The sequence below is a fragment of the Pleurodeles waltl genome, chromosome 5, assembly GCF_031143425.1.
Source record: "Pleurodeles waltl isolate 20211129_DDA chromosome 5, aPleWal1.hap1.20221129, whole genome shotgun sequence".
In the NCBI taxonomy this organism is placed as follows: Eukaryota; Metazoa; Chordata; class Amphibia; order Caudata; family Salamandridae; genus Pleurodeles; species Pleurodeles waltl.
Window position 1 is genome coordinate 586,470,465 of NC_090444.1, and position 27,772 is coordinate 586,498,236.

Consider the following 27,772-nt stretch of genomic DNA (forward strand, 5'->3'; position numbering starts at 1 on the left):
CAGCCCGGACCATCGGGGACCTCTGGACAGTCGGTTCCCCTCACACAGGCACAGGCCACTACAGACCCAAACCCCTCTGGGAACACCAGCACAGCTCCCACCCAGCGGGCCCATGCCTCTGTCTCCAGGGCGCGTCAATCTGCGGTGTGTCTACCACTACAGGGCACCCAGGATAACCCACCACCCCAACAACAACAGGGACCTGGGGGCAGTGGTAGTGGGCACACCGGCCAGGGGGCAGAGGCCCAGGGAAACAGGGCAACTCGGAGGGCAGCTGTGCGACTGGGGGGGGACGGGCCCAGGGAACCCACTCTCCACGAGGCCCTCACCACCATCATGGGAGCATACAACCGCTCCCAGGAGATGATGGCGACGGTACTGGCCCGGTTCCAGGAGATCCAGGTACTGCAGGAGGAACACTATCGGGGGTACAGGGAGGACATCAGAGCCCTCACCTCCACCCTGGTTACCATGGTAGGGCTGCTGCAGGACCTCATCAACACCAGGACGGACACTCAACAACAACAAAGGGCCCCTGCCACTAGCCTGGACCAAGAACAGCCAACCACCTCCGCCCGCTCTAGTGGACAGGAGGCCCCCGCACAACAGCAGCCCACCAGACCCCCACCTCCTGCAGGAGAAGAACCACCCCGCAAGAGGGCCCTGAGATCTCGCAAGAAGACAGAGTAGGATGTCAAGACCCCCGCCAGCAAAGGATACCACCTGATGTCATCCCACTGTCCCACATTGTCACCCTGTCCATCCTTGAACTGCCCATGCTCCATCTCTCCACAGGCCTCTGGACAATGCACCTGTGTGACTGTTACTCTGGACTCTGCCATGGACATTCCTTCACCATAGCCCCCACCCACTTGAAACCACCCATCCCATTTTGAGCACTGGAATAAACACCTATTTTGCACAAAACTATCTGGAGTCTGGCTGTGATTTCAAAATATTGTAATTGACATGACAGTGCAAATATGTCCTTGTACATAGTGAAGTCAACAAACAGCTGCCACAAAGCTGTAGTCCATGGGGAAACGAAGCACAGGACTCGTAGTGGGGACCCCAGATCTGAAATAGGGAGGGAAAAGCCACAACTCAGTCATCATACACTGGGGCAAATAGACAGGCAGCAGAGATGCAGGAGAGTAGTTCAGATTAACTAAATTATGTTTGAATTGTTACCTGTGTCCTATTGGAAGTACTGTTCAATGATTCTGTCCCTGTTGTCTGTTTCAGCCCCGTCGTCTTCCTCCTCGTCACTCTCCACAGGTTCCACCGCTGCCACAACACCACCGTCTCGACCATCCACCTGCAGGAAAGGCACCTGGCGGCGCAAAGCCAGGTTGTGAAGCATGCAGCAGGCCACGATGATGTGACACACCTTCTTAGGTGAGTACATTAGGGATCCACCTGTCATATGCAGGCACCTAAACCTGGCCTTTAGGAGGCCAAAGGTGCGTTCGATCACCCTCCTAGTAGGCCCATGGGCCTCATTGTACCGTTCCTCTGCCCTGGTCCGGGGATTCCTTACTGGGGTCAGTAGCCACGACAGGTTGGGGTACCCAGAGTCCCCCAATAGCCATACACGGTGTCTCTCTAGCTGTTCCATCACGTAAGGGATGCTGCTATTCCTCAGGATGTAGGCGTCATGCACTGACCCTGGGAATTTGGCATTTACATGCGAGATGTACTGGTCAGCCAAACACACCACCTGGATGTTCATGGAATGGTAACTTTTTCTGTTCCTGTACACCTGCTCCCTGTCTCTTGGGGGAACCAAAGCCACATGGGTCCCATCAATGGCACCAATGATGTTGGGAATATGTCCAAGGGCGTAGAAATCACCCTTCACTGTAGCCAATTCGCCCACCTCAGGGAAAATGATGTAGCTCCTCACGTATTTCATCAGGGCAGACAACACTCTGGATAACACCTTCGAAAACATGGGCTGAGACATCCCAGAAGCAATTCCCACTGTTGTCTGAAATGACCCACTTGCCAAGAAATGGAGTACTGACAGGACCTGCACCAGAGGGGGAATCCCTGTGGGTTGGCGGATGGGGGACATCAGGTCGGGCTCCAGCTGGGCACACAGTTCATGTATAGTGGCACGGTCAAGCCGGTAGGTCAGAATAATGTGGCGTTCTTCCATTGTCGACAGGTCCACCAGCGGTCGGTACACGCGAGGATTCATCCGTCTCCTCGCCAAACCCAGCGGACGGTGCCTAGGAAGGACAACATGGAGCACACAGTCAAGCAACCCACAGGTACGTACTCACAGCTTGCACAGTAAACGATTCTCTATGCAGTGAATGGCGTGTCTGAGTGGCTATGCAAGGCCTAGGCCTGTGTGACGCAGTTGAAATTGAGCCATGTGGACCCTCGAAATGGCGGCTGCCTGACCTGTGAAGTGTGACAATGGGATGTGAGGTCAATGCGCTGCCGTGGCACACCGCGGCGGTCGGCGGTCGAAGACCGCGGCGCGAAGCCGCATTGGTTAACATTGAAGCCTATGGGTTTCAGGAGCCAATGGCGAAGGGCGCCGGCGGTGGCGGTACGCACCGCCGCGGTACGCACCGCCGCGGACGTGACCGCCATTTTCTATCTACTTATCCACTTGCGACTTGAACTTTCACAGGAGAGGACCTATACTGCAAGTGTTGCTGTGACCTCGGTCTGGAAGGGACAATGGCTGCTGCGACTGGGGAAAGGGCCCCTGCCTTCACTGGAGAGGAGTTGGAGAAACTTGTGGATGGGGTCCTCCCCCAGTATGCGCTACTCTACGGTCCTCCAGACCAACAAGTGAGTTTAATTCAATATGGATTTGGGGCCACTGGCTGGCTTGGGGGCCTGGCGGGGGGCCTGGCGGGGATGGGGGGCATGTTGGGGCTGGCGGGGGGCCTGGCGGGGATGGGGGGCATGTTGGGGCTGGCGGGGGCATGGCGGGGGTCCTGGCGGGGATGGGGGGCATGTTGGGCCTGGCAGGGGGCCTGGCGGGGGGCCTGGCGGGGATGGGGGGCATGTTGGGCCTGGCGGGGGGCATGGCGGGGGGCCTGGCGGGGATGGGTGGCATGTTGGGGCTGGCGGGGGGCCTGGCGGGGATGGGGGGCATGTTGGGGCTGGCGGGGGGCATGGCGGGGGGCCTGGCGGGGATGGGGGGCATGTTGGGGCTGGCGGGGGGCATGGCGGGGGGCCTGGCGAGGATGGGGGGCATGTTGGGCCTGGTGGGGGGCCTGGCGGGGGGCCTGGCGGGGATGGGGGGCATGTTGGGCTTGGCGGGGGCATGGCGGGGGGCCTGGCGGGGATGGGGGGCATGTTGGGCCTGGCGGGGGGCATGGCGGGGGGCCTGGCGGGGGGCCTGGCGGGGATGGGGGGCATGTTGGGGCTGGCGGGGGGCCTGGCGGGGATGGGGGGCATGTTGGGGCTGGCGGGGGCATGGCGGGGGGCCTGGCGGGGATGGGGGGCATGTTGGGCCTGGCGGGGGGCATGGCGGGGGGCCTGGCGGGGATGGGGGGCATGTTGGGCCTGGCAGGGGCATGGCGGGGGGCCTGGCGGGGATGGGGGGCATGTTGGGTCTGGCGGGGGGCATGGCGGGGGGCCTGGCGGGGATGGGGGGCATGTTGGGCCTGGCGGGGGGCATGGCGGGGGGCCTGGCGGGGATGGGGGGCATGTTGGGGCTGGCGGGGGCCTGGCGGGGATGGGGGGCATGTTGGGGCTGGCGGGGGGCCTGGCGGGGATGGGGGGCATGTTGGGCCTGGCGGGGGGCCTGGGGGGGCCTGGTGGGGATGGGGGGCGTTGGGCCACTGGCAACGAAAATGCAGACAAACTTGAACGTGGTATTTCTCCCTCCCTGTACGTGTCACATAGGTCCGCGCCCATGAGAAGATCGGGATTTGGCGTGCCATCGCCAAGGAAGTCCGGACCCTGGGGGTCCACCATCGACGGGGCACCCACTGCCGCAAGAGGTGGGAGGACATCCGCCGCGGGACCAAGAAGACCGCCGAGTCTCTGCTGGGGATGGCCTCCCAACGTAGGCGGGGTGCCTGCCGTCAACTGACCCCCCTGATGTTCCGGATCCTGGCGGTGGCCTACCCTGATTTGGATGGGCGCGTGAGGGCAGCACAGCAGACACAAGGGGGTGAGTACAAGCATTATCTACTCTGTTGTCGCGCAGTGGAGGTGTCTGGGTGGGGGAGGAGGGCTGGGGGTCCCCCTAGGCCAGGGCAATATCTGTAGGCTGGGCACCCCCGTAAGCCCCTGTGTCCCCAGCCACCACCCTCAGTAGTGTGTCAGTACAGCCATCCCTGGGCCGTGTCATCCATGGGTGCAGTTGTCAACTCTAGGCGTGTAGGGCATGTTCCACGGAATGCGTAGCGGACCCCAAGTGCGCAACTTAGTGCACGGGGCATCTGTGTCTGTCATGTCCGCTAACTGTACCGGTGATCCATGTACTCAAAATCTCTTTATTTCTCTCTCCCCCCCCTTTTTGTTTGTCTTTCTGTGCTTGTGTGCATCAGCATCATCAGGCGGAGGAGAAGTGGCATCGGGGCAGGAGGGAGCTGCATCTCACATGGCCCAGGAGGGCCATGCCACAGAGTCTGACTGGACCAGTGAGACGGAGGGCGAGGAGAGCTCCACAACGGGGACGACTGGACCCTGCAGCGACACGGACACGTCCTCGGAAGGGAGCTCCCTTGCGGGGGTGGCACCATCCGTGCCCCCGCCATTACAGGTACAGCCGCCACCCAGCGCACCATCTCCGCCCTCCCAGCAGCCCCTCAGCGTTCGCCCCGTGCCCGCTCTGCCAGGAAGCCGGGCATCTCCTTCGCCCCAGGCACCTCAGGCCCTGCCCCTGTTACCCCCGCTGCCCTCAGTGAGGAGGTCATTGACCTCCTCCGAACGCTCATTGTTGGGCAGACTACCCTTTTGAATGCCATCCAGGGGGTGGAGAGGGAGGTTCATCGCAGCAATGTGTACCTGGAGGGCATTCATTCGGGTCAGGCTGCCCATCAGCGATCGTTCCAGGCTCTGGCCTCAGCACTGACGGCAGCCATTGTCCCTGTCTCCTGCCTCCCTCTACTAACTCCCTCCTCCCAGTCTCCTGTTCCTCTGCCTGTCCCACCCACACCATCAGACCAGCCTGCACACACCTCAACACCCAAGAGCAGCTCATCCAAACATAAGCACCACAGATCACGCAGACATTCACACAAGCAACATTCCGATGCAGACATGCCAACAGTCACTACCACCTCTGTGACCCCCACCTCCTCGTCTCCCTCCTCCCTCCCTGTGACGTCTACACTCACACCTTCATTCACCTCACCATCAGCCAGTGTTTCCATCACCAGCACACCCTCCAGTCCAGTCCGCACACGTGCAGTCACCACCCCCACTGCCATTTACACGTCCCCTGTGTCCTCTCCCACTGTGTCTGTCACCCCCTCTTCCACACCACACAAACGCAGCCACCCACCCACCCAACAGCCATCCACCTCACGACAGCCTCCCGCTCCTGCACCTGCACCCAAAGACAGCAAACTGGTCTCGCCTACAACCACATCCTCTCCCTCCACTCCCATACCCACTGTACCTACCACTATCCATTGTCCCAAGAAAATCTATCTCTCTACTGCTACCTTCTTTCCTGACCCTGATTCCCCCCCTCCTTCTCGTCGGGGTAAGAAGAGCACCTCAGCCACCACCAGCCCTGCAGCCCCCTTGACAAGGGTGCAGGGGTATTGGAGCCCACCAGCCCGCAGGTCTGGATCTTCGCCCAGCAGCAAGGGGACAGCCAGCCCACCCCCTGGGAAGAGGAGCAGAAGGCGGAAGGGCCGCCGCCGGAGCCCGGATTCTATATCCCCCCAGGACACTAGCCAGCCACCGTCAACAGCCACAGCTCCAAAGGGAGGAAAGGGCCACAGACTCCCGACTAAGGAGGGCAAGGGCAGCAAGGCGGAGAAGTGAGGCAGCAGGCCTGCTGCCCATGGAGGACCCGTCACAGCTGCCCAGGAGGAGCCCGCAACCCCCATAGCCGCTGCCCCGGGAGGAACCGGCACAGCTGCCCCGGGAGAGCCCACCACCCCCATAGCCGCTGCCCAGGGAGGACCCAGCCCAGCTGGCCAGGAGGGCCCCACCACCCACAGCCCAGGTGGGCATTGAAGGAGCACCATCCCCGCTGCCCAGGAGGGCACCACCAGGCAATGAGCAGTTGGCCATAGAATGTCTGCCGTCTCCAGCACCGCTCCGCTGGGGACCGTCGTCTCAAGAACCGCTGAACTGGGCCCTTCAAGGCAAGAACCGCTGAACTGGGCCCTTCAAGGCAAGGACCGCTGAACTGGGCCCTTCAAGGCAAGAACCGCTGAACTGGGCCCTTCAAGGCAAGAAGCGCTGAACTGGGCCCTTCAAGGCAAGGACCGCTGAACTGGGCCCTTCAAGGCAAGAAGCGCTGAACTGGGCCCCGCCGTCTCCAGCACCGCTCCGCTGGGGACCGCCGTCTCAAGAACCGCTGAACTGGGCCCTTCAAGGCAAGGACCGCTGAACTGGGCCCTTCAAGGCAAGGACCGCTGAACTGGGCCCTTCAAGGCAAGAACCGCTGAACTGGGCCCTTCAAGGCAAGAAGCGCTGAACTGGGCCCTTCAAGGCAAGAACCGCTGAACTGGGCCCTTCAAGGCAAGGACCGCTGAACTGGGCCCTTCAAGGCAAGAACCGCTGAACTGGGCCCTTCAAGGCAAGAAGCGCTGAACTGGGCCCTTCAAGGCAAGGACCGCTGAACTGGGCCCTTCAAGGCAAGAAGCGCTGAACTGGGCCCCGCCGTCTCCAGCACCGCTCCGCTGGGGACCGCCGTCTCAAGAACCGCTGAACTGGGCCCTTCAAGGCAAGAACCGCTGAACTGGGCCCTTCAAGGCAAGGACCGCTGAACTGGGCCCTTCAAGGCAAGAAGCGCTGAACTGGGCCCTTCAAGGCAAGAACCGCTGAACTGGTCCCTTCCAGGCAGGAACCGCTGGCCCTTTGGCAGACGTGGCAGGGCAGGATCTGTCTCGGGCAGGGCTGCAGGATGTCCTCTGGCCAACATGCCTCCTCCAGTGGCAGTGGAGTCTGTTATGGACTGTTTGGACTGTGGCTTTGCTCTCCCCAGGATGGCCCAGTGGGCAGGCCACCCACTGTATGGACTGTATGGACTGTGGCTTTGCTCTCCCCAGGATGGCCCAGTGGGCAGGCCACCCACTGTATGGACTGTATGGACTGTGGCTTTGCTCTCCCCAGGATGGCCCAGTGGGCAAGCCACCCACTGTATGGACTGTATGGACTGTGGCTTTGCTCTCCCCAGGATGGCCCAGTGGGCAGGCCACCCACTGTATGGACTGTATGGACTGTGGCTTTGCTCTCCCCAGGATGGCCCAGTGGGCAGGCCACCCACTGTATGGACTGTATGGACTGTGGCTTTGCTCTCCCCAGGATGGCCCAGTGGGCAAGCCACCCACTGTATGGACTGTATGGACTGTGGCTTTGCTCTCCCCAGGATGGCCCAGTGGGCAGGCCACCCACTGTATGGACTGTTTGGACTGTGGCTTTGCTCTCCCCAGGATGGGCCAGTGGTCATGGAGTCCCCTCGTGGATCTGGCGTCGTGTACTCAAGTGGCTGAGGTGCCCCCCCTTCCCTTCCCCCTGAGGTGCCTGTCCTTTTTTCTTTCTGATGCCCCTGCAGTGTTCTCTCCGTGGAGTTCTTGTCGTGGGACTGGGCCTTGCCCCTTTGCTCAGGACCCCTGTGGTCCACGGACAGTGGTTGGACTACATTTAGTAGATGTATATATTTTGTACATAGTTTATTTATTTATTGGGATTACTGCTGTCCATTTTTCAATATATCTGCCCGTTTAAGATCTCTTCTTTTGGTCTTTGCATTATTTAGGAGGGGGGGTTTGTGGGTTGTGACAGTGATCTGTGGGAGTGCATTGATGTGTGTGTTGTAGTGGGTGTGGGTGGGTGGGTGTGTGCTGGTAATCTTTTCCCTCCCCTGTGTCGTAGGTGCAGTACTCACCGATGTCTTCCGCGCCGCGGGGCGTGCTCCTGGTACAGGAGCAGGTATAGGAGTGCGGGGATGACCTGCAACTCGAGTTCCATACTGCCGGAATCTCGCGTGGAGTATGTGGAGGTGAGCGTTTTCCCGTTCGTAGTCTGTTTCCGCCGTGTTTTTATCGGCGGTGCTCCCGCCCCGGAAAAGGTGGCGGATTGGTGGGTCGTGATAGGGTGGGCGGTACATTGTCTGCCGCCTGGCTGTTGGCGGGGACCGCCGCGCTGTTTGTTTGTTCCGCCGTGGCGGTCGCAGTGTTAATGCGGCGGGCTGTGTTGGCGGTTCCCGCCAGGGTCAGAATTGCATATTTTGGACCGCCGGCCTGTTGGCGGGTTGGCCGCCGCTTTATCACCGACCGCCAGGGTCAGAATGAGGGCCTTAGTCTCTTTTTCGGTGATTTTTCTTTACCGGGACGGACCACCAAATCAGGCCGGGTCGCGGTTGAGGCAAGCCGGCTAGAATTTCCGCGGCGGGTCGATCCCTCTATGGAGCTTTTTTTCAAAAATTCTCAAATCTTCTCCAAACTTCTGGAGCTTCACTCAGATGTCCTTTTAAGGTTCTTATGGGGTCCACAGCTCACCCCAAGGGTCCAGAAGTTCTGAGATGGTCATTGGGGGGTGCGGACTTCAACTCCCAGAATGCACCTGGTGCAAACTCCTTTTTGGCCACTGGACAGTGGTCAGCTGGTCACTTTTCAGGAGTTGGTGCAGGGGGACTCTGGATAGCAATTTTTCACCTGTAGCAAACAGGGAGTCCCTCCTTGAACCAGTTGAAGCCAGGCAAAGTCCTTCTTGTGGTGAAGCCCAAGTGTGCAGCTGGTGCAGTCCTTCTGAGTGCAGGTTCCAGGTGCAGGCCAGGGGTCCAGCAGGGCAGTCCTTCTTCTCCTTTAGTTCTTTTCTTCTTGAAATCTGGCAGGGATCTGAGGTGTGGGGGCAGGTCTGCCAGTTTTACCCTTGCTCCTGGGTGAAAAGCAGGGGGGTCCTGGTTCTCCAATCAGGTACAGGGTCGTCCCCTTGTGATGACTACTTCCTGGGAAGTGTGGCAAAAATCCATCGCAAAAGGCAACATTCTCCAAAAATCCAACATGGCTGAATCTGATTTTTGGAGGTTACATCTGGCTGAGCCCACCCACTGGTGTGGCTAAAAATCATAAACACACCCCTCTCCTGCCCTCTCCTAATCTAATCAAGGGGGCACCTAGTTGTCTGGGGTTGCAGGATGTGGGGGTGTTGCTGGTTGCTCCAAATGTCCTTCTCTGCCTTTGAAGACCAGTTTGGCAGCCCTCCCCCTTTCTGCCTCACCATCTGCTGAGGGGAGATTCTCTCCCACAAGCACATTCCTTTGTGTGAAGCCGGGCCACTTCACACCTCATCAAGGCAGCTTGAGTAAGCTGCTGCAGGCTGGCCAATCAGAGCACAGCAGCAAAAACAATGCAGGGCTGAAATTGGCAACTTTTTAGGTAAAGTCTATAACTCTTTACCTGAACAAGTTATATTAAATCCAACAACTGGAAGTTGTGGGATTTATTACAACAATTAATTTGATACCAAATTCTTGGTATGCATCTTTTAAGGAGACTTTAAAATTTAAAACAAAGTCTCCCCATTCTAGCCTATGAAGGCCATTTACTTCAATGAGGGAAAAACGAATTTGGCTGTTTTTACCTCACCAGGGTTTATAAATCTATTTTTGATAAAGTCCCTGCTTATAGTTACATGGCACCCAGCCCTAGGGGCACATAGGGCACACCTTAGGGGTGACTGATATGTAAAAATAAGGTAGTTTAAGACTTTGGAAGTACTTTTAATTCCAAAGTCGAATTTGCATATAACTTTAATTTAAAAGCAGCCAGCAAGGCAGGCCTGCCTTTAAAATGACACTGGGCACCTCAGCAGTGCACCTATGGGTGCACCACCTATGCTGTGGTCCCTAGACCTACATGCCCTACCATATACTAGGGACTTATAGGTAGGTTAACTTAGCCAATTATAATTAGCCTAATTTGCATATTGATTTTACACAGAGCACAGGCCCTGGGACTGGTTAGCAGTACCCAGGGCACCATCAGAGTCAGGAAAACACCAGCATAAAGTGGAAAATGGGGGCAAAAAGTTAGGGGGCCTCTGCAATCAGCCCTGTTTTCTCACACAAGCCCCCCCCAGCCCACACGCCCAGGAGACTCAGCCCAACCCTGGGAGAGTCTTCCTGGCTTGTTAGGCGAGGAAGACAGTGAAGAAACTGGCTGTCCCTTTGCAGGGCCTACTCTGCCTTACTTCCTCCTGTCATGGTCACTCCCTCTGGGTAGTGAAGCCATCCCAACAGTGAAAGGACCCATCTCAAAATGAAACTTCCCTCTAGGGGGGTCTTCCTCCTCTCTCTCTGCCAACTTGGGTAGTGAGGTGCCCACCTCCCCTACTCCTAACTTTGCTAGGGCAACACCTAGCTTACCCAAAGAGGTCACCCAACACTTGAGCAACCCAACCATGACCAACAGGGTCAGGGGGCCTACTTTGCTATTGGCCCTGGGGTCTGCCTCCCAGGCCAAGTACAGTGCTGCCAGGAAGGCTAGCACCCAGCAGAGGCTACTGACAGCTGTCAGTACCCAGAACCACACCCTAAGCTCTCCACTGACAGGTGGCTGAGCTGCTTAGGGGCAACTTTGGGGTCCTGGCACCCCTCTTGCTGTCTAGAGTGGGGGGCTACCACCTCCTGTGGCAGACACCCTCCTTCCACTCTCCCTTCTGTCAGTGCAGGGGCAACACCTTGCATCTGGACAGCTGCCTGACTACTCAGGACTTCCTTGGGGTCAGGTGAGGCCTCACCAGTGCCAACTCTGGGCTCTCCCCCTACTGGGGCAGAAGGCCTTTGACTCCCTGGATCTCTCTTTAAGAGTGGCCTACCCTTCCTTTTCTTCTTTCCTTTTCTCGGGGACCCCTGTCTCCTAACTGTAGGGACTGACTCCCCAGGACTTTGGGTTGGGGGGGCGCCCTGGGCGACCGCCCCATCTGGGACCAGACCCACCTCTGGGAGGTCATTGCCCAGGATACAATCTAGGGGGAGGTCAGCACTGACTACCACCCTAATCCAGTCAAGGATACCCTCCCTCTCTAGGGGCACTATGGCTACAGGTTTGGTGGTGACCTCCCCTGTGGCTATCCTGACTTTCCTTGTCTCTCCTGGGACATACATGTCTGGGGTCACTAACCGGTCACTCACTATAGTGTGACTGGCACAGGTGTCTCTCAGGCCAGTGATAGGGATCCCATTCACCTGAATGGGGTGGAAGTGCCTACTTCCACCCTCAGGGATCACCAGCTTACCATCTGGTCCTGTCTCCCATCTCAATGCTAGGAGGACTTCATCATCTGAGGAGTCCTCCTCCATGGCTACAGTGGACAGCCCAGTGCTAACCACTTTCTTTGGACAGGCTGCATCTCCTCTGAAGTGACCTGTCTGCTGACAGTCAAAGCAAGCCCTACTGTCCAAGAGCTTTTTTTAACCCTGGGTCTCCCTGTCTCTGCTTGTCAGAGTGGGAGTGGGATTTACTCTCCTCCTTCTTAGGGTTCTGGGGTACAGAGGGAGTCTCTGTGGTGGGCTTACCACCTCCCTCCTTAGGTTTTTGGGGACCTGACCCCCCCTTCTTGGAGTCTCCCCCCTGGGACTTGACAACCACCCTGGTTCTTAACCACTCATCAGCTGCCTCCCCTAGCTCTCTAGGGTTGGTCTGCTTAGAGTCCACTAGATGCTGGCGTAACCTTTCTTGGGTACAATTGGTCAAGATGTGCTCTCTCATGATCAGATTGTATAACCCCTCATAAGTATTTACTTTGTTACCAATAATCCAGCCCTCTAGTGCCTTTAGTGAGGTGTCTACAAAGTCAACCCAAGACTGGGTATTGACCTTCTGGGTGTCCCTAAACTTGAGCCTATACTGCTCTGGGGTCAGACCAAACTTTTTAGTCAAGCAACTCTTCATACTGGGGTATGAGTCTGCATCCTCCCCACTCATGGTTAGGAGCCTATCCCTCCCTGAGTTGGGAACTAACTCCCAAAGAAGTGAACCCCAGTACTGAGGCTTGACTGTCCTCATCTGGAGGGCCCTCTCAAAGACCCCCAGCCACTTATCTATGTCATCCCCCTCTACATAGGCAGAAACCACCCCTTTGGGTAATCTGGGGGAAAAAACCCCACCCAGGGACACCTCAACTTCTTTATCGCTGCCACCATCTCTATTCTCTTTGTTTGCCCACTTTTTCTTTTCTAGGGCCAGCTTGTCTGCTTCCAAAGCTATGTATGCTAGCTAGGCCTCCAGCTCTCTTTCTCTGATGGATGGGTTCTCTCCTCCTGAAAGGACCCCCTTCCCACCACTAGCTTTGGGTCTGCCCCTAGTGACTGTATTTACTGAGGACCGTTCTTCCTCATCCTCACTTAGGCTCAGATGCCTTCCCTCCCCTGAGTGGTTAGAGCTAGCATCCTCCCCTTTTTCTCCCTCCTCTGGAGCTTCCTCTGAGTCTACCTCTTGGGCCTCAGCCCATGCTGTCAGGGATTTGATCAGGATTTGCTTCCTGAGATCAGTGGTTGCAGGCAACCCTCTTTCAATACACAACCCCCTAAGCTGGACTACTGTCAGTGAGGGTAGGCTAGCCAGATCAAGCTCCATGGTTCCCTGGTTTTGTGTCAACAAAAACTTTTTGCAAAAATTGGAAACAAGAATTTAGAAAAATTACAAAAATTCAATAATTGAAATTAATCCAAATTAATAAAAAAAAAACAAAAAAAAAAAAAAAAGTTTTTGCACTAGGACAATTTAAAGGATTTTTAATTCGTTTTACTTAAAATTGTAACGTGATACTGAACACAAGTACAGGATCCCGTCGCTGCCACCAAAAATGTTGGAAAATGGGTTATTGATAAGGGCAGGTAGGTACCTACACCTAGCAACAAGCCACCAACCTCCACTTAGGCCCAGTTAGGTCTCAGTAAATTAACCCCAGCTCAACCCTTGGTAGCTTAGCAACGAGCGTCAAGGCTTAACTTAGGAGACAGTGTGTAAAGCATTCAAATATCACAAAACAGTAATTAAATAAAACACAGGAAACAGTTTAAAAATCCAAAACCAATTTATAAAAATAGTTTATATTTTTATCTTTAAAATGACACCAAAACGAATAAAATCGGATAAAGGGAACCGGAGATATGAATTTTTAAAGAATTATTATTTTTCTAGCGCTTAGAAACAAAAAGCGCCAATCGGGTCATCTGGTTGCACCAGGACCGGGGCAAAGTCAAACTTTCAGGCCGACCGCGATGGAGCCCTGCTCGGCTACAGGTCGCGGGAGGCCTCGGTCAAAAAGTTACCTTCTGACTTAGTCTTTATTTTGAAGATTTTCATCAGCGGGACGAACCTGCCAGTCGAATCCGACCTCCTGGAGCCCTTGTCCGGATACGCGATGCTGGATTCCTCGGTGGAGATTTTTACCTTCGGACTTAGTCGTTTTTTCGAGGTGAAAATCCTTCGACCGGGGTAAACCTGGATCTTGATCCGACGTCCGTGGAGCCCTTCTCGTATACGATGGCTGGGAGGTCCCGGTCAACTTTTTACCTTCGGACTTAGTCTCTTTTTCGGCGATTTTTCTTTACCGGGACGAACCACCAAATCAGGCCGGGTCGCGGTTGAGGCAAGCCGGCTAGAATTTCCGCGGCGGGTCGGTCCCTCTATGGAGCTTTTTTTCAAAAATTCTGAAATCTTCTCCAAACTTCTGGAGCTTCACTCAGATGTCCTTTTAAGGTTCATTTGGGGTCCACAGCTCACCCCAAGGGTCCAGAAGTTCTGAGATGGTCCTTGGGGGGTGCGGACTTCAACTCCCAGAATGCACCTGGTGCAAACTCCTTTTTGGCCACTGGACAGTGGTCAGCTGGTCACTTTTCAGGAGTTGGTGCAGGGGGACTCTGGATAGCAATTTTTCACCTGTAGCAAACAGGGAGTCCCTCCTTGAACCAGTTGAAGCCAGGCAAAGTCCTTCTTGTGGTGAAGCCCAAGTGTGCAGCTGGTGCAGTCCTTCTGAGTGCAGGTTCCAGGTGCAGGCCAGGGGTCCAGCAGGGCAGTCCTTCTTCTCCTTTAGTTCTTTTCTTCTTGAAATCTGGCAGGGATCTGAGGTGTGGGGGCAGGTCTGCCAGTTTTACCCTTGCTCCTGGGTGAAAAGCAGGGGGGTCCTGGTTCTCCAATCAGGTACAGGGTCATCCCCTTGTGATGACTACTTCCTGGGAAGTGTGGCAAAAATCCATCCCAAAAGGCAACATTCTCCAAAAATCCAACATGGCTGAATCTGATTTTTGGAGGTTACATCTGGCTGAGCCCACCCACTGGTGTGGCTAAAAATCATAAACACGCCCCTCTCCTGCCCTCTCCTAATCTAATCAAGGGGGCACCTAGTTGTCTGGGGTTGCAGGATGTGGGGGTGTTGCTGGTTGCTCCAAATGTCCTTCTCTGCCTTTGAAGACCAGTTTGGCAGCCCTCCCCCTTCCTGCCTCACCATCTGCTGAGGGGAGATTCTCTCCCACAAGCACATTCCTTTGTGTGAAGCCAGGCCACTTCACACCTCATCAAGGCAGCTTGACTAAGCTGCTGCAGGCTGGCCAATCAGAGCACAGCAGCAAAAACAATGCAGGGCTGAAATTGGCAACTTTTTAGGTAAAGTCTATAACTCTTTACCTGAACAAGTTATATTAAATCCAACAACTGGAAGTTGTGGGATTTATTACAACAATTAATTTGATACCAAATTCTTGGTATGCATCTTTTAAGGAGACTTTAAAATTTAAAACAAAGTCTCCCCATTCTAGCCTATGAAGGCCATTTACTTCAATGAGGGAAAAACGAATTTGGCTGTTTTTACCTCACCAGGGTTTATAAATCTATTTTTATAAAGTCCCTGCTTATAGTTACATGGCACCCAGCCCTAGGGGCACATAGGGCACACCTTAGGGGTGACTTATATGTAAAAATAAGGTAGTTTAAGACTTTGGAAGTACTTTTAATTCCAAAGTCGAATTTGCATATAACTTTAATTTAAAAGCAGCCAGCAAGGCAGGCCTGCCTTTAAAATGACACTGGGCACCTCAGCAGTGCACCTATGGGTGCACCACCTATGCTGTGGTCCCTAGACCTACATGCCCTACCATATACTAGGGACTTATAGGTAGGTTAACTTAGCCAATTATAATTAGCCTAATTTGCATATTGATTTTACACAGAGCACAGGCCCTGGGACTGGTTAGCAGTACCCAGGGCACCATCAGAGTCAGGAAAACACCAGCATAAAGTGGAAAATGGGGGCAAAAAGTTAGGGGGCCTCTGCAATCAGCCCTGTTTTCTCACAAGCATGAGCAGAAAAACAAAATCGAAATACATAACTGTCCACTAGTAGTGTTGAGTAGAAGTTCTGCTGGCCTCTTTAGGAAGGACGCTGTCCTCCGTCTTTGTCTTTGTCTTACTGTAAATGTTCCTGTGAAGACGGTGGTGTATGACATGCAGCCGGGGACAATTGAACGTCTGATAGGTGTATCCATGGCTTCCTGCCCTCCACCTTCACTGCTGTGGGGGTGCTCTGGGTCACTAAGTAAGGGCCCTCGAACTTGCTGTCTTTCCATTGTCGCGCAAAATTGCGGATGTACACTTGCTGGCCCATGGATATTGGACTGGTCTGCTGGGCTGCGTTGGTGCACTTCTCTTGTCGTGCCACCTGTTTGGAGAAGAACTTGACAGACTTCAATAACTGAGATAGATAGCTACTCATTTCCTGTCCTAGTACCTCAGCTGTCTTTTGAGCATCTGTTCGGTGTCGAGCTATTGTTAAGGGAGTTGGCATAGGCCGTCCTGTTCATAATAATTTCAGATAACTGTGTAATGAACCAGTCTGTCTGTAATGTGGCAAGAAGGTATTCTTTGGCAGTGTGTGTAGGGAGGTGTAGTTGTTCAAGGGCAATATACAGCAGGGCTTGAGGCATCACTGGCTTGCCTGTACTTTCTTGCCTATAGATAAAATCTGTTGGTGACTTTATACACCCTCGCTGCTCCCACAGCTCCCTTTCCTAAGGTAGTGCTTGTTCTTGCAATTCGCATAAATGCAATCGTGCTCCATAAAGGTTTTTTGTAATCAGGTGTGGCTAACACTGGAGCATTTGTAATTGCTTCTTTTAGCTCCAGGAAGGCTGTTTCCCTGTCATCGGTCCAGTCTACTTTATTTGCGTTTGCGTGGGACTCTTTTAAGGCAGTGAGAAGTGGTGCAGTTAGGGTGGCATAATCAAATATCCACTGTCTCACATAATTGCAGAGTCCTAAAAACTTCTGCATCTGTTTAGTGGTTGTGGGCTTAGACATATTCCTAATACTCTGTACTCTGTCTGGTGTCATCCTCCTCCCTGTCCTTTCTTTATGTCACTTACTGGTTATCCCCCTGGTGTCTGCACCTGTACTGGCATAGTGACGGACATTGGTGGTACAGTCACGAGTGCCCCTTCTGTGCTTGGTTTCTTAAGCTTCTGTTGCACCAACTTTGCTGCGGCCCTTTCTGCTTGCTCTGTCCTCTCCTTGTCTTTTTCTTGTTTTCGCTTAAAATAATGTATTATGTGGGCCTGTATTTCAGGCCACGGCTTAGCTTCTATTCCCACCACTCCATCTAAATTTGCTTGAATGTCAGTGGGAAGGCCTCGCTTTAATACATTATAAAACAAAATTGCATTTCCTCCCGTATTTTCCCAGTTACATCCTACTTCCTGAATCCATCGCTCTTTTTTCCCTGTCTGTTATCTTGTGGGTATTTTAATTATGCCACTGTCACTAACTCACAACAGTATTGTGTAAAGTCAGTCCTACTCAGTATTACCAGACTTCACATATATTGTTGTAAGACCGTATCTGTGGACATCAGCCATGCATATCGCTAGTCTGTGTAACACTTCTTCTATGGTGATGTCTGGGGCAGGTGAATTTATGGGTGGTCTAAGTGGATTAGTAGCTGAAGCAATGCGTGTTATCACGTTGTCATGTATGTAGATGAGTATTTGTGGTGCTCGGGGGTGCGTTGGGCCATTCATTATTTAAAGTAGTGAAGGTACGAATATCTGTGAGGAATGCATCAAGAAGAGCCTCTAATACAAGGGGTGATTGAGTTATTATTTCAACCCTCGGGGTGTTACATGGGCATGGGGGTTGACCGTGAGCCCACTTAAATACTAATTTTAGCTCAAGTGTATCTGTTTCTTGCCACAGAGAATTATTAGCCTCACTCATAGGGATTTATTATCAAGTTTTACTTGCTTTGGTGTTATTTATTCGGGCCTCCTGCGTTTTTATTTTCATTAATTACTGCCCCTTCACAGAACTCTTTAAGGGTGTCTATTGGGATGTCAAAAATATGGCAGAGATCTCGCACCCTCTCCTCTGCACTTATGTCTGACTGCGTGACAACTGGAGGGGACACCTGCCACTTCTCTATAACCTGTCCTTTATGATTGGAAAACACAGTATTATTTTTATCCTCTTTTTTACTCATTACTCATAAAACACATTCACTAGTCCCTATTGCGCTTTGCAGGTCTGCAACCAGGGGTCTGACTGTACTCAGACTCTCACCAATATTTCAGCCCTGGTCGCTTCCCCTCAAAGACGCCTTCCAGAGGTTAGTAAATCTGGGAATCTGGTGAACCGGGCGTGTGACTCAATCAGAGCAAAATGTTCACACTTTGTACTCGGTCCACTTCACTATTTCCTACTCTAACCCCTCTGTTCTAACCAGAATATCTGTTAGGCATTCCCAAATGAATGTCTCTTCCAGGGGCTGTCCCCTAGGTAATGCACTACTTTCGTCCAGGGCTACCCCCTGGGTAATACACTGTTGTCATCCAGGGGCTGCCCCCTGGGTAATACACTGTTGTCATCCAGGGGCTACCCCCCTGGGTAATACTCTGATGTCTTCCAGGGGCTACCCCCCTGGGTAATACTCTAATGTCTTCCAGGGGCTACCCCCCTGGGTAATACTCTGATGTCTTCCAGGGGCTACCCCCCTGGGTAATACTCTAATGTCTTCCAGGGGCTACCCCCCCTGGGTAATACTCTAATGTCTTCCAGGGGCTACCCCCCTGGGTAATACTCTAAATGTCTTCCAGGGGCTACCCCCCTGGGTAATACTCTAATGTCTTCCAGGGGCTACCCCCCTGGGTAATACTCTAAAGTCTTCCAGGGGCTACCCCCCTGGGTAATACTCTAAATGTCTTCCAGGGGCTACCCCCCTGGGTAATACTCTAAAATGTCTTCCAGGGGCTACCCCCCTGGGTAATACTCTAAAGTCTTCCAGGGGCTACCCCCCTGGGTAATACTCTATAATGTCTTCCAGGGGCTACCCCCCTGGGTAATACTCTAAAGTCTTCCAGGGGCTACCCCCCTGGGTAATACTCTAAGTCTTCCAGGGGCTACCCCCCTGGGTAATACTCTAAAAGTCTTCCAGGGGCTACCCCCTGGGTAATACTCTAAGTCTTCCAGGAGCTACCCCCCTGGGTAATACTCTAAGTCTTCCAGGGGCTACCCCCCTGGGTAATACTCTAAGTCTTCCAGGGGCTACCCCCCTGGGTAATACTCTAAAAGTCTTCCAGGGGCTACCCCCCTGGGTAATACTCTAAAAGTCTTCCAGGGGCTACCCCCCTGGGTAATACTCTAATGTCTTCCAGGGGCTACCCCCCTGGGTAATACTCTAAAAGTCTTCCAGGGGCTACCCCCCTGGGTAATACTCTAAGTCTTCCAGGGGCTACCCCCCTGGGTAATACTCTAAAAGTCTTCCAGGGGCTACTCCCCTGGGTAATACTCTAAATGTCTTCCAGGGGCTACCCCCCTGGGTAATGCAGTACTATGTATTACACCAGCTAGTCTTCTGGTCTGACCAGGGAATCACAGTGTAGTAATAACATACCATCAAAACATTGCTTTAACCCCCTAGCTAGTCTTCCGGTCTAACCGGGAAATCACCATTTATTTCTTAGCACACAGCATAATATTGCATTAAAACATTTAAACCCCACATAAATCATGCATGCATTTAGTCATATTATAGTTGCCAAAAAGAATCATGCAATTAAAAATAATAAGGTACAAGCCCGATCTCTCTTTACCCCTTTAGGACTGCAACATCTGGAATCCCCGACTGCCTGGTTGAATAGGCAGGTGTAATCTCACCTGTTTATGTTGCGCGCAGTGTTCTATTCAAGCAGTACAGACAGATTTTCCTTCAGCTGCATCCGGAGAAGAGAAGGAGGGCTCCTGGCTGGCTGCGCCAAATGTTGTTGGCAGGTCACGAATAAAGAAAGACAGGATTCAGTTTGGCAAGTAATATGAGCATTTATGAATAACGGCCGGGAGGACAGCACAGCTCTAAGTCTGAAACTGCCCTCAAAATCGTCAACTCAAGCAGCCCTTTTTATATACTTTTGCTGCCTTGAATGCATCTTATCACTTGTCATGCATTTTGATTTAAGCGCTCACGTGGTACATTGTGTCACTGCTTTCGTCAGCATAAAGCCGCATTTCTCATGAGAAAGCATCTAATTACACATTTGCAGAAAAGTGAAGGTTACATATCTATCACGTGCACATTTAGTGAAAAACAGCAATACCTTTTATCTCACGTTCTAAGGCTGTCTGTAGCTCCACCTTTCCTAACTCCAGGCTTGGAGCTCTCCCCGACTGTCTGACCTCCTTCACACAGCTGCTGACCTTCTAGCATCAAAGCTTTTACATTCCTGTCCAGAAACTCCCTTTCCTCATTAACGTGGATTTGAAATGCGTGCCTTTCCTGTAACTATATTATTGCAAGCTTCTAGGCCTTTCTACGTGTAGCTGCTTTGTGGATAACTATGCCTTTGTCTCTCTTCTCTGTCTCCTGCACTGGCCTTTTACTTGGATGCCATGAGCACTCGGGGCCTGTATTTCTCTCTGAGCATATATGATTCTGCACATTTTCCTCCCAACTCTTGCTTTAGCAAAAATGGGCCCTCTCTTTCTATATTTTCAATAACAGCAGCAAAGCACAGGGAGGTTCATTGCTTACAATGCTTGTGTCACTTTTACAACTGCCTTTGCCAGGACTCACAAATAAGGTTAACAGATAGCACAGTGCAATCTTTATGGAATGTCTGCCCCGTTTGTTCTTCCCTCCCTGCCTGAGAAATATTTGCTTACATACATCATATCTGACACAGGTATATTGTTGTGTATGGATTTACAAAGTAAATCTATGCATGCCTTGTGTCACTTTGTTAATGTAGCACAAGGGGAAGGGGTGGCTTGAGTACACATTGACAAAAATCGATATGATGCTTATGTTGCAGTAAGGGATGGAAAATATGGGCCCTTAGTGAGACAGTGAGACCACATGTAGCAGATGTAATACATGAAGGTGTCCCTTTCTGCACAACACCAACCATTCCCACTACTGTACAGCAGCACAGATGTTGATCACAGACATGCCCTAAATGTTGTGTTTGATCACTTCTGTGCCCATTCACAATGGTGCATGGAGGTGTCTTGCAGTGCTTGTTGGCCCACCCTGTGCAACAAGCATAGTACATGTTGTCCAAAGAGTGTTACACATGGGCAATTGGTTAAGAGAAGGGATTGATGTGAGGGTTGGGAAATGGTCTGTGCATATGGGAGGGAAGTTGTGAGTGCATTAGCAGCCTTTGGCCATTATTGTGTCCCCATGCTACCCTTTTGCATGCATTCAGTGTGTCCCATGTCTCTCCCCCTTCTGCCATTTGTTAGTTTCAAGAATGTACCCCACTGCAACTTACCCTGCATTTGTGGTAGGTCTTGGAAGTCTGCAATGTCCTGAGACTCTGGTAACCAGCTCCTCCAGGATGACCACTGCCACTATCTCCACCAGGCCACACAAGTCCTCCTGGGGTGTGGGACTTCCACCTCCAGTCTGCAGTGCTGCCTTTTGGTTCCTGACAAATTTCTCTTTAGCTGCTAGGGCTTCTGTGCATTTTTGCAAGGAATCCCTTGTTCACAGCATAGCCCAGGTTCCCAGCACTCCGTCCTGCATTGCTCACCTCACTGAGTTGACCACTGACTTTGTGGGACCCTCTTTCGTAGTGTTGAGACGACCACCGTGCTCAGATTTCTTAAATGCCTGTTCAAGTGCTTCTGCGGGTGCTGCCTGCTTCTGCATGGACTCTCTGTGCTGCTGAGTGCCCCCTCTGTTTCCTCTTCCAAGAGGCGACCTCCTGGTCCTTCCTGGGCCCGGGCAGCACCCATTTTCTTCAACTGTGACTCTTGCAGCTAGCAAGGCTTGTTTGTGGTCTTTCTGCGTGAAAACAACTTTGCATCCTCCAGCACGCCGTGTGACATCTTCTGTGCGAAGGAGAAGTTCCTGGCATCTTCCGTTGTTGCAGAATCTTTAGCTTCTTCCACCCAGAGGCAGCCATTTTGCAACTTCATCTGGGGTTTAGTGGGCTCCTGCCCCCCCTGGAAACTTGCGTGACTCTTGGACTTGGTCCCCTTTCTTTACAGGTCCACAGGTCCAGGAATCCGTCTTCAGTGCTTTGCAGTCAGTTGTTGTGCTTGCAGAATCTTCTATCACGACTTTAGTGTGTTTCTGGGGAAGTAGGGTCACTTTACTCCTACTTTTCAGGGTCTTGGGGTGGGGTATCTTGGACACCCTTAGTGTTTTCTTACACTCCCAGCGATCCTCTACACACTACACTAGGCCTGGGGTTCATTCGTGGTTCGCATTCTACTTTTAGAGTACATGGTTTGTGTTGCCCCTAGGCCTATTGCATCCTTTTGTATTCTACAGTGTTTGCACTACTTTTATAACTGTCTACTTACCTGATTTTGGTTTGTGTGTATATTTTGTGTCTTTTACTTACACCTAAGGGAGAATATTCTCTGAGATATTTTTGCCACATTGTCACTAAAATAAAGTACCTTTATTTTTAGTAACTCTGAGTATTGTGTTTCTTATGATATAGTGCTATATGATATAAGTGGTATAGTAGGAGCTTTGCATGTCTCCTAGTTCAGCCTAAGCTGCTCTGCTATAGCTACCTCTATCAGCCTAAACTGCTAGAACACTACTAATCTACTAATAAGGGATAACTGGACCTGGCACAAGGTGTAAGTACCATCTGGTAACCACTATAAGCCAGTCCAGCCTCCTACAGTTACCCCCACTTTTGGCTTGTTTGTCAGTCTGTTTGACTGTGTCTACTGGGATCCTGCTAACCAGGACCCCAGTAGTTATACTATTGCCCTTAAAATTGGTTGTTGGTTACTGTTAACACAGTATTTCACCCACAATTGGCATACTGGTGCCCCTTATAAGCCCCTAGAATGTGGTACCTAGGTACCCTGGGCATTGGGCTTCCACGGGATCTGTATGGGCTGCAGCATATATGTTGCCACCCATAGGTAACCCATGCAAAGGCTTCTGCAGGACTGCCATTGCAGCCTGCATGAAAAGGTGCAAGCACCCTTTCACTTCCATTTTCACTGCACCAGGTCATTTATAAGTCACTCCCTTAGCAGGCCCTTCAGCCCTGAGGGCAGGGTGCAAAGTAGCTATGTGTGAGGGCACCTCTGCACTAGCAGAGGTGCCCCCACAAACTCCAGGACCATTTTCACAGACTTGGTGAGTGCAGGGATGCCATTTTACGTGTGTACTGGGTATAGGTCACTACCTATGTCCAGCTACATAATGGTAACTTTGAACATAGGCTTGTTTGGTATCAAACATGTTGGAATCATACCCCAAAGCTTTTGCAAGCATTTGTTGTATGATTCCATGCACTCTGGGGGCTCCTTAGAGGACCCCCAGCATTGCCATTTCTGCCTTCTGAAGTTTTCCAGGCAGCCCCACTGCTGCCACCTCACAGACAGGTTTCTGCCCTCCTGTGGCATGGAAAGCTGAAGCCCAGGAAGGCAGAACAAAGGATTTCCTTTGTTAGAGGGGTGTTACACCCTCTCCCTTTGGAAATAGGTGTTAAGGGCTGGGGAAGTGTAGCCTCCCCAAGCCACTAGGAATGCTTTGAGGGACATCTTTGGTGCCTTCCTTTCAGAAACCAGTGTACATCAGTTCAGGGACCCCCAGACTCTGCTCTGGTGTGAAATTGGACAAAGGAAAGGGGCATGACCACTCAACTGTCCATCACCACCCCAGAGGGCCCCTGAGTTTTGCCATCTGGGATTCAAGGTTGGCAGGGAATTCTGGGAGCATCTGCATGGCCGGCACCAGCAGGTGATGTCAGAGCCCTCTCCTGATAGGGGCTTACCTCGCTAGTTGACAAATCCCCCTTTCAGGGCTATTCAGGGTCTCTCCTTTGGGTGGTTCCTCAGATTCCGATTGCATGACTCCAGCAGAAAATGTCTGCAATCTCCAGTTTGACTTCTCACTGAAGAAACTGCATCTGGACCCTCCAGGAACTTTACAAGCTGAAACAGAGAAGCAAGACACCTTCTGCAACATTGTATCTCTGGCTCCTGCCAGCAACTGCAACTGTTTCCCAGTTGTGCATTGTCTGAGAACAGCCCGTCTTCAGCCTGCACTAGAACAGCAAAGGAATCTCCCTTGGGAGGAAGGAGTCACTCCCCTGCTTCAGCAGGCACCAACTGTGACGACGACTGGCTGTGTGGATCCTCTCCCCTGCAAAGATGCATGGATCCTGCATCACAAGTCGTGTACTGAAATGGTCCAGACCGTCCTATCTTCCAGCTCTCCCAATTTGGTGGAGGTAAGACCTTGCCTCCCCTCACAAGACAGTACCCCGTGCACTGCATCTTTTGCAGCTGCCAAGGCTTGTTGGCATCCTTCCTCCAAGTCCTTCATGCATCTTGTAGGTCCCGCTCCCAGCACTCTATCCTGTGATGCACAGCTTCCTGAGTGGTTCACCAGCGGCGGGGGAGCCTTTGTCGTAGTGCTGCAGGAGCCTCTCTTGCAACTTTCTTGTTCCCGTCCTGTGGGACTCCTGCGTGCACTGCCTAGTCTTCTGTGGGCTAACTGAGTTGCTGAGGGCCCCCTCTGACTTCCCCTCCTGGGTAGAGTCCACCTGCCCTTGCGTAGTGCAATTTTCCGCTAACCATGAGCTTTGCTTGTACCAAGGCTGGTTGGCAGACTCCAACGATGCAAACCCGACTGCAATCCTCCGTCTGACATGAGACACCACTTGCACCCTCCAGGAACCTGACTTCATCTTCTTGGGTTCAGTGCTGACTTTTCTTCTTCCCCAGTGGTTCTCCTTTTGCACCTTCATCTGGTTTAGCAGGGGCTCCTGTTCTTCCTGGACTCTTTTGTGCTTCTTGAACTTGGCCCTCTTCTTCCACGTGTCCAAGAATCCACTGTTGGTGTCTTGCAGTCTCTTTTGGGTTGTGCATAATTCTTCTTCTAATTTCTGTGAGTGTTCTAGAAAACTTACTGTGACTTACTCCTGCTTTGCAGGTCATTAGGGCGGGTTCTGGTACTTAACTTTGGGCTTTCTAAGTACACCCAGCTCCCTTCTACACACTTCACTTGCCTAGGTTGGAGACCGACTTTCGCATTCCACTTTCTTAGTATATGGTTTGTGCTCCCGTAGGCCTGTTTCTAACTATTGTGATTTTCACTAATTGCACTTTTTCTAACTGTTTTTATGCCTATTTATGCATGCTGATGTATATAATTTGTGTATTACCTACCTCATAAGGGAGTATAGTCTCTATGGTATTTTTGGTATTTGTGTCACCAAAATAAAGTACCTTTATTTTTATAACACTGAGTATTGTCTTTTATGTGTATAAGTGCTGTGTGACTACAGTGGTATTGCATGAGCTTTGCATGTCTCCTAGATAAGCCTTGGCTACTCATCCACAGCTACCTCTAGAGAGCCTGGCTTCTAGGCACTGCCTACATTACACTGATAAGGGATAACTGGACCTGGTATAAGGTATATTTGCCATAGGTACCCACTACATACCAGGCCAGCCTCCTGCAACAAGTAATTACCGGGGGGGGGAGATAAATTGTGTGGAGTTTGCATACAATCTTGTCCTTATTCCATAACTCAACACCAATGTATTCACAAGAGGGTATTTGCTCAGTTTGTGATTGTTTAAGGGTGAGCAAGGAGCAGTAAATGCATGCTGTGCATCCCCATGTCTTCCAAATCTATCCATTCTGATACCCTCACAGTTGAGAGAGACTAAGATGTCCAGAATGGGTGAGGAGGTGTCATTAAGCCAGGTTTCAGTCAATGTTAGGAGGGCAAGATCATGTGCAAGGATAAGATGTTTTACCCCTGACCTGCAGTTAAGAAACATAGGCCCTCATTATGACCCCAGCGGACTGCGGTAATATGTAGAAAAGCACTGCCAATAGACTGGCGGTACTTTCCTCCATATTAAGGGATTGGCGGTTTGGCTCAAGCCAATGTACAATACAGACCGCTACGGCGGTAACGACTGCTGGTCTGGAGACTTACCACCTTACCACCATGAAAACCATGGCAGTAGGCACTATCAGTGACAGGGAATCCTTTCCCTGTCACTGATAGGGGTCTTCCCTGCCCCCTCGCCAGGGTTCCTCCCACCCCTCCTTCCACTCCAGACCCCCTTCAAACACACACCTTCATTCACACACGCACACACACATACACACACCCATTCCACACATGCATACATCCATTCACACACACACCTACACACACTTACATGCATACAAGCACACACGCATTCACACAACACAGCATACGCGCACTCACACATCCATACATGCACACACATACAACATGCAACACACACCCGCATACACGCACGCACAGACATATACACATACCCCCTCACACACACAACACCCCCCACCCCTCTTCCCTGTCGGAGTACCTGACTTACCTGTTGTCAGGGGGTCCTCTGGCAGGAGACGGGACAGGGCGCTGCGGCCAGCAGCAGCGTCCGCCAGCAGAACACAATACGGTCATGATACGGTCTGCGGCGGTCTGCTGGCGTGGCGCTGCTGCTGTCAGCAGCGCCACCTTACCGCCATCCACCGCCATGGCCACGGCCAGATTTCCGCCATCCTTCTGGCGGAAATCCAGCTGTGGTCATAATATGGCAGGCGTCTGGTAGCCGCGTCAATGGTCTTTTGGCAGCCATCCCCGCGGCGGTAGGCAGTATTTACCGCCATTGTTGTAATGAGGGCCATAGACTTGATATGAGATTTGGTTGCTAGTGTCTCTGGATGGGTAGTAAGGACATGTAATAGATTGAACTTATTCATGGTTATATAATTGTGGCTAGGTTCTCTGAATGGTTTGGAAGGAATGGTCTGGATAGGGACAGATGAAGGTGATCAATTCTTATAAGTGGTGGAGTATGATAAAGAAGGGAGTGAATACCCACATCAGATAAGTGCTCTATATCCCTCTGCAGTCTAGAGGAGGGATTGTGATGGGGTTGAGTTATCCAATGTAAGATAGGTGAGCTCTCCTGAAACAATGTCGCATGGCCTGAAAAATTGGACATTGCCCTTGAGGAAGGATTATAATGTTTAGAGTGTGAGATACTATTGCTCCAAGCTGCCCGGTTAGGAATCCATAGTTTCTGGAGGTCCAAGTTGATGTGTAAATGTATCTGGATATCAGCTTTAACTAACTGAAGGTCTTGCTTAAGGTCAGCAAGTTTATCCTCCAGGTGAGGGGGTCAGTAGTATTGGCGGGGTGTAGTGTAACCTAGGGACAGATGCCTTAGAGGTACCTTGTGGGTGGGGACTTGGTTCACAAACCAGAAGGGTCATAGATGGTGGGAGATGAGATAGGGGAAGTGGTTGGAGTGTGCAGGCTTGTAACTGATAAGTTAGAGTAGATGGTTGGAAGAGGGAACAAAAGGGGTCTCCTAGATGTGCTAGCAATGGCCCTAATGTCTTGTTGTGAGGTCATTGTTAGCCCGATGGGGGTCGAGTTGGTCGAGAGGGATGCCCCTAGGGTCGCAGGTGGGGAAGGTGAGGGAGGGCCATTGATCAAGAGAGGGGATTAATGATTCTGGGGACCTCTGAGATAAGGCTGTTGTTAGTTCTCAGATGAGTGCTAGTTCCCAGCCTACTATCCACTAAGGGAAAGTGAGGATCAGGAGAGACGATTATGGGGGTAGGACAAACAACATCACGAGGAATAGATGGAGTGGGGCTGCCAACAATATATCTAGTGTTGGGATATGGAGAGTGGTCACAAGGAGAGCGAGGTGATACGGTAGAAGTAGGACTGAATGATTTCTATATTTCAATAGCTAAGCAAGTGGAGCAACCGTAGCTTCTAGAGATAGAAGGGGCATTGTTCAACACCATATTTCTAATCCTAATGAATATGCCATCAAACCGCTCAAGATTCTGGTCAGAGGATTGAATAAGAGTGTTCCTGTTGTTGTAAAGGGAGATTGCTGCATCTGCCTTGAAGACTGGAGAAGGTATAATGGATAAGTGTAGCCCATATGGAATTTTCTTACTTGCATTGATTTGGCGCAAAGAGGCTATGGCTCTCCTCCATTGAGCTCTTCTGCTGGTGAAGAAAATTAGGTTAACCACGACTCCTTATTTAACACAAACGTAGGCATCAGAAATGAGCGTTTCAGAGTGTTGTTTGATAAGTTTGTATTTGAAGTTATTGTCTGCTTTCTTA